Genomic DNA, 16160 nt, shown 5'->3' with positions numbered 1-16160 from the left:
TTAGCCAGCCAGAGCTGATGTGGTGGGTAAAGGAGATTCAATTCATGCCTGAGACTCTAGCTTCCATTATCACTTTATCTCTCCAAGAGACTTTCTGAGTTCAGTGGATCTCACAGAAGCTTATTTGTATCTTCCAAGCAGACCTAGTCATCTGCAATTTCTCCCATTTTGCTACAGAAACCTCTGCTATAACAAAGCTACTAAGAGTGTTGTACAAGCTTGTTTCTAATGTTAACCTCCCAGCATCACCAAATGGCACTTCAGAGTACTTTTGCTTTGTAATAATGAAAATATAACTTTTATGATGGCTTGTGGTTATTGTAGTTGTGCTATAACAGTTTACAGGGTTATTTTAATCTAAAATACGTTGGGTTTTGCTTCTCAGTTCTCTGTTTGTTTAAAAGTTTTTGTAAATGAAGCATAAATGAACTAGAGAGCATTTTCTGTGAATCTGAGGTTGAAGGTGCAAGCCAGGGTCTGAATGACCTCTCTCTTGCCATCTATTGATGAACTGGGGGAAAAGATCTCAGGAGCAGACTGTATTTGCATAGACACACCTTCTTTGCCTATGTGATCAGCAGACAGATCTGTTTTGCCCAAGTGATTAACTCTGGCTGTTCTGGTTTAAAAGTCTTGAATGCAGGGGTAATGAAATTATTATTTCTTATTGCATGACTAGAGGCCAGCAGAACTGTACTTAATATGCCCTAACTGAGAGGGTCACCCTAAACTGAACCTCGCTCGCTAAGCAGGAGGTAGTGATGTTAATGCCAAGTAGCTATTAGTAGTAAGAGGGATAGATGTTTGTATGTAGTATGAGAATTCTGTTTAATTAGTTCTAAGTATTGTTTGATTCTCTAGTGCTTAAAAACAGAACTGATAAGACTCCGGTTGGAGTCTTTGTTTCTACTTAGTGATTGCTAGAGCTGAAAACACTGATGAACAGTTTTAAGAGACTGAACCTTAGGCCTGGTGTGGTGGAAGACAATGCGGAGGGTAAAGCCATAATAAGTGAAAGCCTATGCAGTGAAATCAAAGAGTTGATATTGTTAAAAACTGGCCTAAGTGGTATAACTTCAGAGCACCTAGAGGTGGTGGCGGCAGCAGCAGCAGCGGTATTGCTCAAATCCCCCCCCCCCCATTTCAGGAGTGGCAGATGAATCCGTGGGAATGCAATCCTGAATTCTGGAACTTTGCTGATCTTAGGCAACCAACCAGCTGTGGGTGGGGTGCAGCAGAGGGAAAGGGGAATGGTAAGTTAAAAGGGCATTTGTCCATCAGACTTTCACACTGCAAGGTGGGAAACTGAGGCAAGGAACTATTACCCAAGATATTGTGGGGAGGATGTTTACTTATGGTTTGCTTTTGAATTGTTGTTGTGATGTTTTCCCAAATTAATGCTGAGTTGCTTCTGCTCTTAATAAAAGTTTTCTTTTGTTATATGCAAACTCGGTGCTTGTGAGTGGGGAAGTATTGCGAAGTAGTGTTTCGTTTCCCTAGATTTTTGGGTAGGGGCTCGAGCTGGTTCTGGTTTGTAATGTTAGAAGGAACCCCTAGATATAGAACCTGGCCCTTGATGCTGCCTACACCACCTGGCAGAAAGATTACAAAAGTAATAGCTCAAAATCAAAGAGGACTTTTCAGCAGCCAATTTGGATCCCCAGCTGGGTATTCCTTCACTTGAAGATAGCATATAAAACATCCAGTGTATGGAGCTGAGAGAAACTGCAGCAATTGGGAAATGGAAGATTCAGAAAGACTAAGGCTATAAAAAGAACTGAGCAAACTGGTAAAAAGCTGTGAATTTGGTTAAGGGAGCTGAGAGTTGGCCCTTTCCTCAGAGTCAGACTGGAATTACCAATATTATATGTGCAGCTGTCACTCATTATTAAGGTTGCCTGACACTTCCCATTATAAGACCCTGTTGTTTTCAGTCGTTTATAACTTTGCCAAACTTCAGACATTTAGGCAAGGGGAAAATACATTGTTTTGCCCATGTTAAAAATTTTTGGTGACCTTTGCTTTGAACAGATTCACCTCCCACATGCATTGGAGCGGGGACTTGAAATTTGGCACAGGGCTGGCCTTTGTGTCAGGAATGTGCCTTTTTACTCTCCTTGTGAAAATCCACCCAAATTTGGCCCACTTATAAGCTTTTGAAAAATCACAGTTTGCACATACTCAGTAGAGATTTCTTTGATTATTACCAGCTTGAGCCACTTACAGCTCCTAGTGCTGACCAGACTGCACAGAATAACTGAATTCATGCTTTCTCAATCCAAGGTTACAGGGGCAAAACTGGAGTTTCACTGGAATGGCTGCTCCTTGGGGGGGAGGGGGGTTGGGTAACCAGAATGGAGACTCCAGGGAATCTATTGCTCCTGTGCTCTCAGTGACCCTCCTATTGGCACCCAGGTAGCATTGAGAATGAAACTGTGAATCAAATACAGAGGGGACAAAAGCTGGACTGGGGAGGGAGAAAGGAGTAGATTGGGACAAGGAGACTTGTGAAACTGTGACTGGGATGGGAGAAACTGGGATTGGGAACTGGGGCTGGAAGTGGAGGCTGGAACTGGGAGTCAGGCAGGGAGGTTGAGCCTGGTTGCTGCAGGGTGGGGAGGCTGGAAGTGCTTGGGCAAGGAGACTAGGACTGGGAAGGCAAGAGAACAGGATAGGGACAAGTAGCCAGGGGTGGGGAAGAGAGAGGACTGGGACAGGTGTAAGTTGGAGGGAATGAGGCAGAAGGAGTCAAGCTTGGGAGGAATGGGCAGAAGAGTCTATGCCCACTACAGAACACTCCCCTCCAGGGCGTAGAATGGAAACCAGGTTTCCAGAATCTCACCATTTCCCTGCTGTCAGAAAATGTTTGTGAAGCACTGGCAAAGTGTTTCGCCGCAGGTGCGGCTCTTGGTGGTAGTAGCAAATATTCAAATGAGAACTGGCAAAGTGTGTGTCTCATCCCCCTGTAGCGCTGGCCCATGCAGAAGATGACACCATATTAGTGCTATCAGTTACTCCATTAGATCAAGCAGATCTAAATGTCCCCCCAACACCATCTGATGAACCATGTAGATGTCAATATGGTGTCATGGTATGGATTTGGTTTGTCAGTTTGCATTTTCAAAAACCACCCCCCCGCCCATGATTAAGGTTGCAAAGTCAAGCACTCACAAGTTAGGAAATGCCAGAATTAAAGTTGCTTTTGCAACCTTACTTGTGCCCCCTTGTGCATATGCATTGTGATACAGTCTTTAATTACATGATCACACACTATTTTTGCCACAGGGCCCTCCCTCAATCAGTGCACAGGATGAAGGGTGCTTCCTGAACAAGCAGTTATTCAATATTTTGTTTTCTCCTTAAGTAGCTGCATGCCTCATTTACTGTGAACTATTCAAACCCTGCTCTGAATTCTTAATTCTGAAACCTCCCAAGTTTTCAGTGCTTGACTTTGCAAACTTTATAATGTTCTTTTAACATAGGTGGTGGGGGGGTAATTATATGTAAATCAAGAACCCACATACTTGCTTCTGGTGAAGGTTGACATCTTATGGATAGACTTTTCAGGCTTTGAGAGGCGTGTGTGTGTCTCCTGGGACCTTGTGGGGAGGTTCTGCCAAAGGATGAATCCAGTAAACAGATAAAGAATGCACTGCCTCTCCACTGGGGAATGTGTCGCTAGACTGAGCGTATTGGCTCTTGTCTCCCAGAGAGTTTTCCAGCAAATCCCAGAGTTCCCCACCGACACTAAAGGGAGCAAAGCCTTCTGATCTAAAAGAGCCAATGAAACTCATACAAGGTGACACAAAAACCTAGAGGGTGGGCAGTGCACCCTCACCACCATGGCTTTATATAAACTAACAAAGTCAGAAAGTGAAAACAGAAAATGGATTAAAAGAAACAGCTGGTTAAGCAGCTCTACTGCAAATACCCAGCAGGAATGCGGGTGCTTTAGAGAAGGACAGCATCAGGTCACTCTCTCTGCCCTGGATAAGGGTCTCCACTCTAGTATTTTCCATGCAGTTTGCACAGGCCATATACAGGCTAGCAACTCTCATGAGTGTCATGCACCCTGCTCTTGCCCATGGCCCAGTGAGAAGCTGCCCTCCACTCAGGAGCTGCTGCCGGAGACGTAGGTCTGGTGGCACCCACTAGAGGCTAGTGTTGGTAGCCTGGGCGGATGGCTTTGGAGCACAGGTCTCGGTAGCCGCCATCAGAGACTGCTGTTCCAGGCTTGCAGCTTCCTCCAGAGCCTCAGCGCCCTACTGGGAGGAGGGAAGCAGCCACACTGCCAAACCAAGAGCCGAGGGCACCAGCAGCAGCTCCAAACTGCAGGGAACAAAGTCAGAGGATGGGTCCCAGCCAGGGCAGGGGCAGAAGGGTTAGCGGGACCCCTGCAGGAAACCAGCTGCCACTGAGCTACTCGCTTCTTCCCACTGCTGCTGGATTCCTGCCTGGGGCAGTACCTACTTGGAGAAGGATGGAGCTCTGGGAACAGGGCCTGAGTACAGGCCAGGGAGCAGGGGAACACTGACCAGAATTTAAGGTGTAAGTGAAGCGGAGGGCCCAGGATTCTGTCTCCCATCATTCCAGAGGCAGGGGCAGGAGGCCCCCTCAGTTTCCATGTGTGCCCTGGGGGTTCGTGTCAGACTGATTTTGCATACACAGGGTGGGTGGGGATGGGGATGGAGACAGACTTGAAGACAGGAGTTATGTTGTATAAATCTCATGAGTTATAAGATCATCTGCTGATTTTTACTTATTTATTTGTCTGTCCCCTGACTTTTGATCTTGTGACATTGGCAATACTGGCTGTTCAGAGTCTTGGGTTTTTTCTATCAAGGGCAGGGACTGGTGCTTGCAGAGGATAAAATGTGAACTTGGGCTCTACCCTCAGTTCCCCCTTTGTCTCTTCCAAATTTCAGAACTGCCTGTCCTCAGCCTTTTAATCCTTCTCCCCTTGTGGAAAAATTCATGGCTTTTAATTCATGCAGAGAGTTTCTCACGACCTTCCCCAAAGCCCACTGGCTATTTTCTGAAGATGTGGGTGCTAGCTGTTTTGATATTTGGATTAAAACCAGTGCTCCAGAAAGAGGGCTTATGCAATTGCTTTCATATTGAAGTCTCTCTTGGAAGCAGATCTGTATTTACATGAACCTGTCCTGTTTGTGTAGTGAAGGGAGACATGCAGGCTTACACACAAATGGTAAACCCCATGGAGGTGCAGGTGAATGTGCCATCCAGGGGAATTCAATACCTGCAAAAGGCTTTGCGTATTTAAAGGTAAAATACCCTGATGTGGAACTCTGCAGCCTTAATTAATTATTTTTGCTTACACTCCTTTTCAGTTATTAAAGATTACGATACAGCTTTTGTTTTGGACATTTACATTTATTAGCAAACGTGTATTACTAGTGATAAGAGGTTAGAGTGTTTTCCTAGTTGAGTACGACCAGTTTGTTCTATACCATAAAATATACAGGATGTGCAACATGGCTAAGTTAACATTTATGGTAGAGACTTCAGCTTTTGGAATTTCCCAACTTTTTAAACCTTAACATTATGTTAACACTGGCTGTGTGCTTTTAATATGCAGTATACTGCTGGAAGCAGAAACAGAACACAACTTTTTGCCATTAGGTAATTCATGAGTCTTAAAAAGTAAATTTTGTCCAAGGTGAGGAATTACCACATGGAGGATGCTAATGCACTTGACAAGTGATATTGAGTAATTCTTTATGACTGGTGAGAGACTCCTCTAGGAGTTGTGGACAAGGTCACGTGTCCATTGGTGATGTAATTTCTAAGGAAATGAATGTACCTAGTCCACAGGGACCGATTTATTATTTTGTCATTGTATGCTTTTCTTTGTTTTGCCCCTCCACTTACATGAATGCACATGAGCTAAGATAATTGATCTCATTTAAATACACAAGCCAAGATACTGCAATTTTAAATTAATGTGTTGCCCTTAATTATTCTAAATATCTTTGAAATAAATTTACATTTAAAGCACTCCATCCTTTGCATCAAATATATGCATTTATATCCCACAGGAAGAGAGAAGAATGTAATTTGATATAATATTTTCCTATGCACAATTCTGCAAATCTGAGTTACATCTGTCTCAAGAGTACTCGCAAAAAACTTCCCTCCTTTTCTTCTTCCATCTGGTAACTTTTCTTTATTAAGTATGAAAAGCCTTGATAAGCAGAATATGTTAGATATTACAACCACCTTTCTGATTGCTAAGGTGCCTCTCCCCTTAGGATTTAAGCATCTCTTTATTATTCCCCAGTATGGTTAGTAATAGCATGTTGGTTGGTTACCTACAACAAAATGGCAAAAATATTGAATTAATGTAATGAAATAACTTCTAACTAAGATTGGCAGCAACTTTCCAATAAATAGTTAAAACCACTGCAGAGGCTCCTCGCTGGTAAATAAATTGGCTTAGAAAACGTTTGACAGGCATTGTCTTTGACCTGGAGGGTTGCTTTCCAGTGCACTATTGATGAAAACACTTTTCTTCAAGTGGTTACTTTTTGTATTGTCTGGCAGTCCCAGACAGACAGACTTCCACAGCTGTATAACCTGTGAGGCGCAATGGTCAGAAACAAGAAAATATGCCTTCCAGGGGAGAAGTGTAACCACACAACTTTTTTGGAAGCTGAGAGAGGCCATTACAAACAGACTAGAACTGGACAGAAAGGAGTTGGTGTGGTGGGTGTGTTGCCACCCGTTCAAAACAAAACTCTGTAGGAACATACTGTAAACAAAGTATTCTAAGATAATTTACTAATCCTGTGTCTTATAAAAAAGAAATAACCTGCTCCTTGAGTCTAAGTTTCCCAGCTGACAATTATCTTTTCCTCTTTTCTCAGAGATGCATCACCTGAAGTCTTGTACTGTGCTTTATTATTAAGGATATTAGTACTGTTGATCTCCCTTCTGTCTTGCACCTTAGAGAGAGGCAGGCATGTGTGCCCTTTTACTTTCTATGGCACTTCGCAAACTACAAGCAAAAATCCATATTATTCTGTTTAGATAGCATAATCAGTATATTGCAATTTATGGTGAGATTTGAATAATTGGGCATCTGGGGAAACTGAATATCAACACCTGCCTTATGTTACATCCTTGCCAATGGTCTTTTCGTTTCCTAGTATTAAGGTCTTGTAGTATTGCTAGCTGTTGTTTCTCCCATATCTTACCATTTTCCTAAATGGCAATTGTTGATTCAAGTGCCTGTAATTGTTCAGGAGAGGCAAACACCTCACTGTGCTGATAGATTTTTTTTTTTTTTTTGGTCTTTTGAATCCAAGTATCACCCTTTTCGCTCATTTCCCCCACCTGCCCCAATGTGCTATTGGGTACAGTTTTGACAGCAGCAATGCTGATTTGCTCTCACAGTCGTAATAAATCCCAGGTCTAGCTAGCAGGTGGTGTTAAAGGGGAAGTTTTCTCAAAGACATAAATGGGATTTGCGGGCCTTTTTTGCCGTGGAAAATCTCTCCCTGTGCCACCACTGGCTAAGTAGTCGTCGTCCTCCTCCTCCTCTTATGCGGAGGGAGGTGAGGAGAAACCCACACCTTTGCCACACCCCCAGTATAGGAAATGGGGAGCCCTGGCATGCTGACTTAGTGGCTCTTTCTCCCCAGGGGTTGGCTCTCTGCCTGGAAGTCTTTCTCTTTCCTCCTCCCATCCACCTAGGCTTCCTTCCTCTCACTCTGTGGTTAGTCTCCCTCTCAGTGCTGGGACATGGAGAGCATGGGCACCTGAGGATCTTCTCTCCCTTTCCCCTACCAGGATGGGAGCAGGTATGATGCTGTCACCAGCAACAGAGCTGATTTGGGCCATCTGAATACTGGGAGGCAAAACATTCCCAAGAGCTGAAATAATTCAGCAGCCCCTCCCCACGCTACATAACAGCTATACTGGGTGAGACCAAAGGTCCATCTAGTCCAGTGTTCTGTCTTCCGACAGTGGCCAATGCTAGGTGCCCCAGAGGGAATGAACAGAACAGGTAATCATCAAGTGATCCATCCTGTCGCCCATTCCCACCTTCTGGCAAACAGAGGCTAGGAACACCATCCCTGCCCATCCTAGCTAACAGCCATTGATGGACCTATCCTCCATGAATTTGTCTAGTTCTTTTTTGAATCCTGTTATAGTTTTGGCCTTCAGAACATCCTCTGGCAAGGAGTTCCATAGGTTGACCATGTGTTGTGTGAAAAAATACTTCCTTTTGTTTGTTTTAAATCTTCTCCCTACTAATTTTGTTTGGTGACCCCTAGTTCATGTGTTATGAGATACAGCCGTACTGGCTTTCTTCTGCAATATATTTACAAGGGCTGCATGGTGCTAGTTACTCTGGGTGAAAGCTGCCCCTCCTATGGGCTAGACTTGAACAACCGTGGAGCTGCCCCAGGGAAGTGGGGAGGCTAAACTGATTTGAGTGGGATCATACATGGGTAGTCTGAAACAGGCCAATGCGGCAATGTCCAAGTGGGTGGAGGACATTTGTAGGTCAGAGGGTGAAGGTGGGTGAAGGTGGTAGCTTAATGAGTTGCTTAACCAACTATCTCTATTCACTGGTCACAAACTTTGTGTCTGTGTGCAGGTTGCATTTGTTGCTACAGTTTACTTTGTAGCCTGGCTTCAGATCGGGGCCAGGATCCCATCCTCTAAACCCCTGTGTAGGTCTTGCAGGTAAAGCCCATCTGCTCAGGCTTGGCCTTGCTCATGTCATTTTGATATAGGTGTAATTAAAAACAGAGAGGCTGGTTACCTTTCAGGCATACTTCTTAGCCCCAAAAATTGCAGGTGCAGGTTTTGCATACCTTTCCCCTCCCTTTTTGTCCATCTTTTCTGTTTAGATTGCAACTGTCTGGTACTACATGTGTGTACAGTGCTTATTGCAGATGAACCCTGGTCTTTGTTGGGGCCTTTGGGTACTACTGAAATACATATCATTCATAATGCATAAGGCTTCTCATAGAAAACAAAAATATACTCATGCCTTGTGTATATCTCTGGACATCTATATTTCAGCATGTTCATTGCAAGGTCCCTACAGGAAACTTCTAGTTAAAACGCTTCGTGCCCCCCCCCCATCAGCTGGAAACGATCTTAGAAAAGCTGAGATTTTTCTCAGGCACTATCCCTTTAAATTCCAGCTGTGCGGCTAGGAAACAGCACCACTCGCAGCAAAGCACTGGGCTGGGGCTGCTGGTGTGAGACTGTCCTTTTGCTTCCAGCTCTGGCAGCCAGGCGAAGATCTGATCACCCTGCTGAGTCCTCTGGGGGAGGGAGAGAGGAAGGGAAGAGGGAAAGAAAGAGAGAGACAGCGAGACATACACAGAGGAAGAGGCATAGAGCTCCTGCTCAGAGCTCATCTGCTCACTGGATCAGTTTCCTCCTTGGTGGTGGAGAGGATGAGGGTGGCTTTTCCCCCCCCTCCTCAAGATGATTTCCATAGTAACCTGATCAAGTGGTGCAATTTAGCAAACTGAGGATTTTCACTACCCCCCTCAGAATGACATCTGACAGGTAAGACTACAATATCCAGTGGATAGATATTTTAATCACTTAGATGCTTCAAAAGTTCTTTTAAAAAATATAAGCTACCCAGATATAATTCTGCTTATATTAAATAATGATGCAATTTCAGGTGGCTGAAATACCTCCTCCCCCACCAACACACATTCTCCCTCTTTTTATTGTCTAACAATTGTGCCCCCTACCCACCAGCCTTCCCCCTCACCCCCCCCAAAAAAAATTGTCCTAAGAGGGTCGAGTGATGGGTTTCCAGAGAGGAGTCTGGACAGGCACTAATGCAGAGGGCCAAGCATTTGGCTCTGGGGTAGAGGAGTAGGTTGGGGACTGTCTACTTTGGAAATGCTGAGTGTTTGCTCCAGCGGCTTGTGCGTGGATGGTTGTTTTAATGCAGCAGCAGCATCACCTACATGGCCAGAACCCAGGCAGGCTTTGGGGGCGTTGGAGCAGTGAGTGAGTGGGATGTGTTGCCTGGGGTTTCCATCACATGAAAGGAGGATGCTTGCTTACCTTCTTTGTTTCTTTCTAGATTGGTTTTTATTCCCTTCCCTTTGTTTCTCCTCTTTTTGATGTTGCCCCTCATTCCCTTCCTTCTTTCCCTGGTTCTCTCATCTCCTTCCTTCTTTCTTTTGTTGTTTGAGGGGGAGATTAAAACACACCCATGGACTTTACCTTAAAATCTGCAACATGTAAGAATACAGCCACACAACCAGGCATTTTCAGTCTGGCCAACACCTAACTGTATATCTATCTATATATATCTATCTATATTAGTACTTTATTGCTCTTTCTCAGATTCTGCCATAACACATTGTACCTAAACTGTGCTTCCTCATTAGAAAATCGTCTATTTCAGCCTAGCTCTGTGCTCGCTGCTGGAGAGAGGAGACATGTATTGTATGTGGCATTAGACATTGATCTAGGAGCTGGTACCTTCATTTCGCCAAAGCAGTCATTGAAAAGAAGTTAATATTTTGATTTGTCTCTTTGGCCATATTAATGTTTAGCTGTAAAGGCTGGCAGATTAGGGGGGTGTGGGCAAAAGGAGTGGGAGGTGGGAGGAAGGAGCTGTAGAGATGGGCAGTTTTTGTGTGTGCGCGCATGGGGGGGGGGGGGAGAGGAGAATCACCAGTGCCTGGCAGTTGGTGTGTGTGTCTGAGGGGAGAGGGAGAAAGTGGAGAAAAGCAGCCTGTTGTTAATTGCCTAGGTTACAGTTCCTGACTCTTTGGACTCTTCTGTGTCCTAGTGCCCTCCATATTAGCTCACTGCATGGGCAGCAGGTCCAAGGGGAGGTCTCAATCTGCTCTCTGGGGAAATGATCCGGAGAGGTACTGAGCACCCACAACTTCCTTGGGAACTGGCAATGCTCGGCATCTATAGGCACTATGTAAAGAAACATTAGGCTGTAATACTTCCTTATAAATTCAGTTGTTGAGTTTAGTGTGAGGGTGCTCAGTGCTGTGGGTTGCCTGTGAGATATAGGAGGTCAGACTTGAGGATCTTGAGGTCCCTTCTGGCCTTAATCTCTATGAATTGGAGGGATTTCTTGGCCAGGATCATCTAGAATCTCTCTGTATAAAACTATGCTCCTTGACTACTCAAAAGGACCTGACCAGTAGACTGCAAATCTACTTGGACAAGTGACTGTAACGTGGCTTAGTGTGGTTCCACATTTCTCATCTCATTGACTTTTAAATGAAATTTGCTCAGTTTACATGTATCGAGATATTAGTTCAAGCTGCCAGCCCTGAGAATTCTAAGAATCAAGCTGTGTCCTTTCCGTTTCATGCATCCTCATCAGCAAGAAATGTTCTGCAGAAGTTCTTCCTTCACTTGTACATGTACTCCCTCATTGTCTTCAAATATTGACCTAGGTTACACCTGCGCAATCCCACTGTCTCCACATTGGGGTGCACGGGTGTAGAACGTGTACAACACTGGAAGTTGCTCAGATACTACAGTGATGTGTGATATAAAAGTCTATATGAAATAGAATAGATGAGGGCAGAATTTGACCATGCAAAATGAATTCAGTTAATAATTTCTTCCATTGTAGTGCTTAGATTACTGTGATTACTGGTGTTGACAGGCTGAAAATTGTGCATCTAGCTAGGTTTCAGAGTAACAGCCGTGTTAGTTTGTATTTGCAAAAAGAAAAGGAGTACTTGTGGCACCTTAGAGACTAACCAACCTAGCTATTTTATGCTAAATCTTACTAAAATTATTACTGATATTCTGCCCTTTGTTTTCTCCCTAAACTTGTTTATTTCACTGATATATCATAATTAGCCTCATTCAGACAATGCAAAGATTCACATGTCTGAAGATTATATTACTTTATGCTAAAATCAAGTCATTTATAGTTAGTTGTAGGCATTCTGGTAAAGGTGGTACTTTGAGGGACCACTGATAAAGTTTTTCCAGATGACACACAGATTTAGGGAGTGGTAAATAATGAAGAGGACAGATCACAGACATAGAGTAATCTAGTTTGTTTGGTACGGTGGGTGCAAGCAAACAATATGCATTTTAATATGGCTAAATGCAAATGTATACATCTAGAAACAAAGAATTCAGGCCATACTTACAACACGGGGGATTCTGTCCTAGGAAGCAGTGACTCTGAAAAGAGATTTGGGAATCAAAGTGGATAATCGGCTGAACATGGCCAAAAAAAAAAAAAAAAGTGAATGGGATCCTTGGATACGTAAACAGGGGAATCTTGACTAGGAGTAGAGAGGTGATTTTACCACTTCTGGAGCATTGTGTCCAGTTCTGGTGTCCGCAGTTCAAGAAGGATGTTGATAAATTGGAGAGGGTTGAGAGAAGAGCCATGAGAATGATTAAAAGATTAGAAAATGTGCCTTATACTGACAGACTGAAAGAGCTCAGTGTATTTAGCTGAACAAAGAGAAGGTTAAGGCGTGACTTCATAACAGTCTATAAGTAGCTACGTGGGCAACAAATGTTTAATAATGGGCTGTTCAATCTAGCAGACAAAAGTATGTTAAGATTCATCTGCTGGAAGTTGAAGCTAGACAAATTCAGACAGGCAATAAGATGTCAATTTTTAGCAGTGAGGGTAATTAATCATTGGGTTATGGTGAATTCTCCATCACTGGCAGTTTTTAAATCAATGCTTGGATTGGATTCAAAAGGAATTATTTGGGGGAAGTTCTATGGTCTGTGTCATGCAGGAGGTCAGACTAGACAATCTCAGTGGTCCCTTCTGGCCCTGGAATCTATGAACTACTAGATTTATCTTTATTGTGCTGATCACCATAGTTTCTAGGTACTATAGACTTTAAGGTCAGAAGGGACCATCATGATAATCTAGTCTGACCTCTTGCACATGGAAGGCCACAGAACCTTACTTACCCACTCCTGTAATAGACCTATAACCTCCAAGTGAGTTACTGAAGTCCTCAAATTGTAACTTAAAGACTTCAAGTTACAGAGAATCCACCAGCAAGTGGAATCCACCCATTTAAACCACCAAGTGACCCATACTGCAGAGGAAGGCAAAAAACTCCCAGGGTCTCCACTAATCTGACCTGGGGGAAGATTCCTTCCTGACCCCAAATAAGGCAATCAGTTAGACCCTAAGCATGTTGGTAAGACCCACCAGCCAGACATCAGGGAAAGAATTCTCTGTAATAACTCAGAGCCCTCCCCATCTAGTCCCAACAGATGGAGATGGGGCGATATTTGCTACTAGCAGTCACAGATGGGCCACATGCCATTGTAGGCAATCTCATCATATCATCCCCTCCATACATTTATCAAGCTCAGTTTTGAAGCCAGCTATGTCTCTCTCTCCCCCGCACCCCCACCTGCTCCCCTTGGGAGAATGTTCTAGAACTTCTTCCTCTGGTGGTGAGAAACCTTTGTCTAATTTCAAGCCTAAACTTGTTTATGGACAGTTTATATCCATTTGTCAACATTGGCCATTAACTTAAATAAGTCCTCTCCCTCCCAGGTATTTATCCCTCTGATGTATTTATAGAGAGTAATCCTATCTCCCTTCAGCCTTTTTTGATTAGGCTAAACAAGCCAAGTTCTTTGAGTCTCCTCTTGTAAAATAGGTTTTCCATTCCTCTGACCGTCCTAGTATTCCTTCTCTGCACTTGTTCTAGTTTGAATTCATCTTTCTTAAACATGGGAAACCAGAATCACACATGCTGTTCCATATGAGGGCTCACTGTGTCTTATATAATGTTACTAACACTTCCTTGTCATTGCTGGAAATACCTCACCTGATGCTTCCTAGAATTGCATTACCCTTTTTTGTGGCTGCATTCTGAGATTGACCAATACACTCAGGTCTTTCTCTTCCTCTGTCACTTTCAGCTGATAGGGTTTCAGCTTATAGAAAATAGCAGATTAAAGGAGCCAGTTGCTGGAATTACTATGTTCTTCTTTCCTCCTGTAGGTTATATTTCAGTGGGTCTTTTGGAGGAAGGAGGGTATGCTGGTCATCCATTGTTAGAGTAAATTGTATTCAAATAAATTAATCTTGCATTGCACTCTAAATATATGAGACTTGTCTTAGTCTGAGTTATGGCAGGAGAAAGTTCCAGAGCTAGAGGCATTTTACTGAAAACTCACCTCCTCTAATACCTGCAAGTTCCCTCATGGTCTCCATCAATCATAGCATCCCCTAGAACAAAGCAATCGAGGTATTGATCACAATCCTGTGTCATGCTGAGCTTCAACTCCTGTTGACATTTGTGCAAGCTGACAGTGCTCACACCTTGCAGGAATAGGCCTTGTTGTGTGCAAACATTATTGTTCATTTTATATTAAAATACTGCCTAGAGAACCCAGTGAGGGTCCAGGTCCCATGTACAGAGTACTGTACAAACAAAGGTATACATAGGATCCATATTTCAAATTAGATGGAAAGCTCTTTGAGACGATCTAATTTGACACACAGCAACTGAATGTAATAAAATAAAGGAGGACAGGCAGTTATATAGATTGGCAAATACTCATATTGATGGCTCCGGACCTCTAGATTATTTAATACAAATTGTTTTTAAAATGAAATAAAATCAGCTATCCTCAATTATCTCACAACGTAAACATCACTGATTGACTGATTTCTTGTAGTAATCACAGCAGAATTTGGCTCATCAGGTGATATTTGAAATACAGGTAGTCCATGATTTAGGCTGGACTTAACCAAATGAAGTCTTTTAGATTAGAAAGAAGATATAGAAAATGGTCTGATACCAGGTAGAAGCCAGTGAAGAGTATCGCTCACTGGCATAACATTTTCTCTCTGAATTGTTTTAGGCAGGAGATATGCTTCTGCATGTGATACCAGTCAAAAATCCTCTTAATAAAAATGTAAAAAGTACAGAACTTCCTAAAGAACTACTTGAGTGATAGCTTCAGAGATTTCTTGTAAGTTATCACCTCCCGAGATTTTATTGAAATCCTCCTATATAAAAAAACAAAAAAGAAAACTTAGACAAGATTTCTGAAAACTCCTGAAAAACATGCACATTGGAGAAAAAAGATTTAACACTAGAAAGCCTATGAGTCAGTTGAGTGGGATGATTTCTAATACTATAAAGAACTCTGATTTGAGGGATAACATGATTAAAATATGTATTATTTTGAAAAGGGGTGCCTGTGCTATTTTGATGCTCTTGGCATTAGCAATGGAATTATTAGCTATGTGCTTTAGAAATTCTCCCGCTATCTTTTCTGAAAACCATTTTGGTGAACAGCTGTCAAAGATGTGTGAAGAATTATTAGCAGTAAATCATGAGCCTTGGTTGTGCAGGTTGGACCTCTCTAGTCTGGCACTCTCTGGTCCGGCAACATCTGTGGTCTGGCATGATTTTATTTTGTGGTTTTTATGCTTTATCTACTTATTTCCTTGTGCCAATACAATAAACTTGTGTAACGACACTAACACTTTGTTATGAAGAGAGCCGATAAGCCTTGGCTAGGCTGTGTTGCAAGCATTGGTCTGTTTATTCGCCTTGGCAAGATAAAAATAAAAAGAGACCCGCTCGCTACAATGTTGACCTCCGGGGTTCGGTGAATTCTCTGGTTCGGCACTGGTCAGGTCCTAAGGGTGCCTTACTAGATAGGTTCATCTTGTACCTGAAAATCTGAAATCCTGAGCAAATGACTTATTTTGGGAAGAGCAACTGCATTAACAATATTTGCTTCACTCATATTCTAGTATATTTACAGTGGTTGAATTCCCCTCTCCCCAAATCATAATTGCAACATCTAGCTTTTTGTGGGTGAGTAGAATGTCTTAAATTCACACAAACACCTTACAATTGCCAACTGAGTTTATGGATGCAGGGGTGAGTGTTCTTCAGTTTTATATTAAATGGAAAACTGACTTCGGGAACTGCCTGATAACTTGGTAATGAATACTGAGAAGCAAGCAGGTTTCAGAGTAGCAGCCGTGTTAGTCTGTATTCACAAAAAGAAAAGGAGTACTAGTGGCCACTAGTACTCCTTTTCTTTTTGAGAAGCAAGCAGTGTGCAGTAGGTCATTACAGTTAAAGTCTATTTACCAAGGAGGAAAAGATTTGATGGTAAAACTTTAGCGTGACCATATAATTGTAGGA

The 16160-nt window shown here is 42.9% G+C and overlaps 1 protein-coding gene across 4 annotated transcripts in view; it reads left to right on the top strand.

The window, feature by feature from the left end:
• Positions 1 to 9223: 9223 nt before the first annotated feature.
• NAV3 (neuron navigator 3) overlaps positions 9224 to 16160 on the top strand; it is a 778536-nt gene continuing 771599 nt past the window's right edge. For 3 of the 4 annotated variants that reach the window (XM_075124347.1, XM_048835702.2, XM_048835701.2), the window contains exon 1: positions 9224 to 9552. The gene's annotated coding sequence lies outside the window, so the exon portion shown is untranslated. The remainder of the gene's footprint in view (positions 9553 to 16160) is intronic. The other variant, XM_048835703.2, reaches the window with a different exon arrangement.

The sequence above is a fragment of the Caretta caretta genome, chromosome 1, assembly GCF_965140235.1.
Source record: "Caretta caretta isolate rCarCar2 chromosome 1, rCarCar1.hap1, whole genome shotgun sequence".
Classification (NCBI taxonomy): Eukaryota; Metazoa; Chordata; order Testudines; family Cheloniidae; genus Caretta; species Caretta caretta.
The sequence above is the reverse complement of the archived record's forward strand: the minus strand, read 5'-3'. Positions and strand labels throughout refer to the sequence as shown.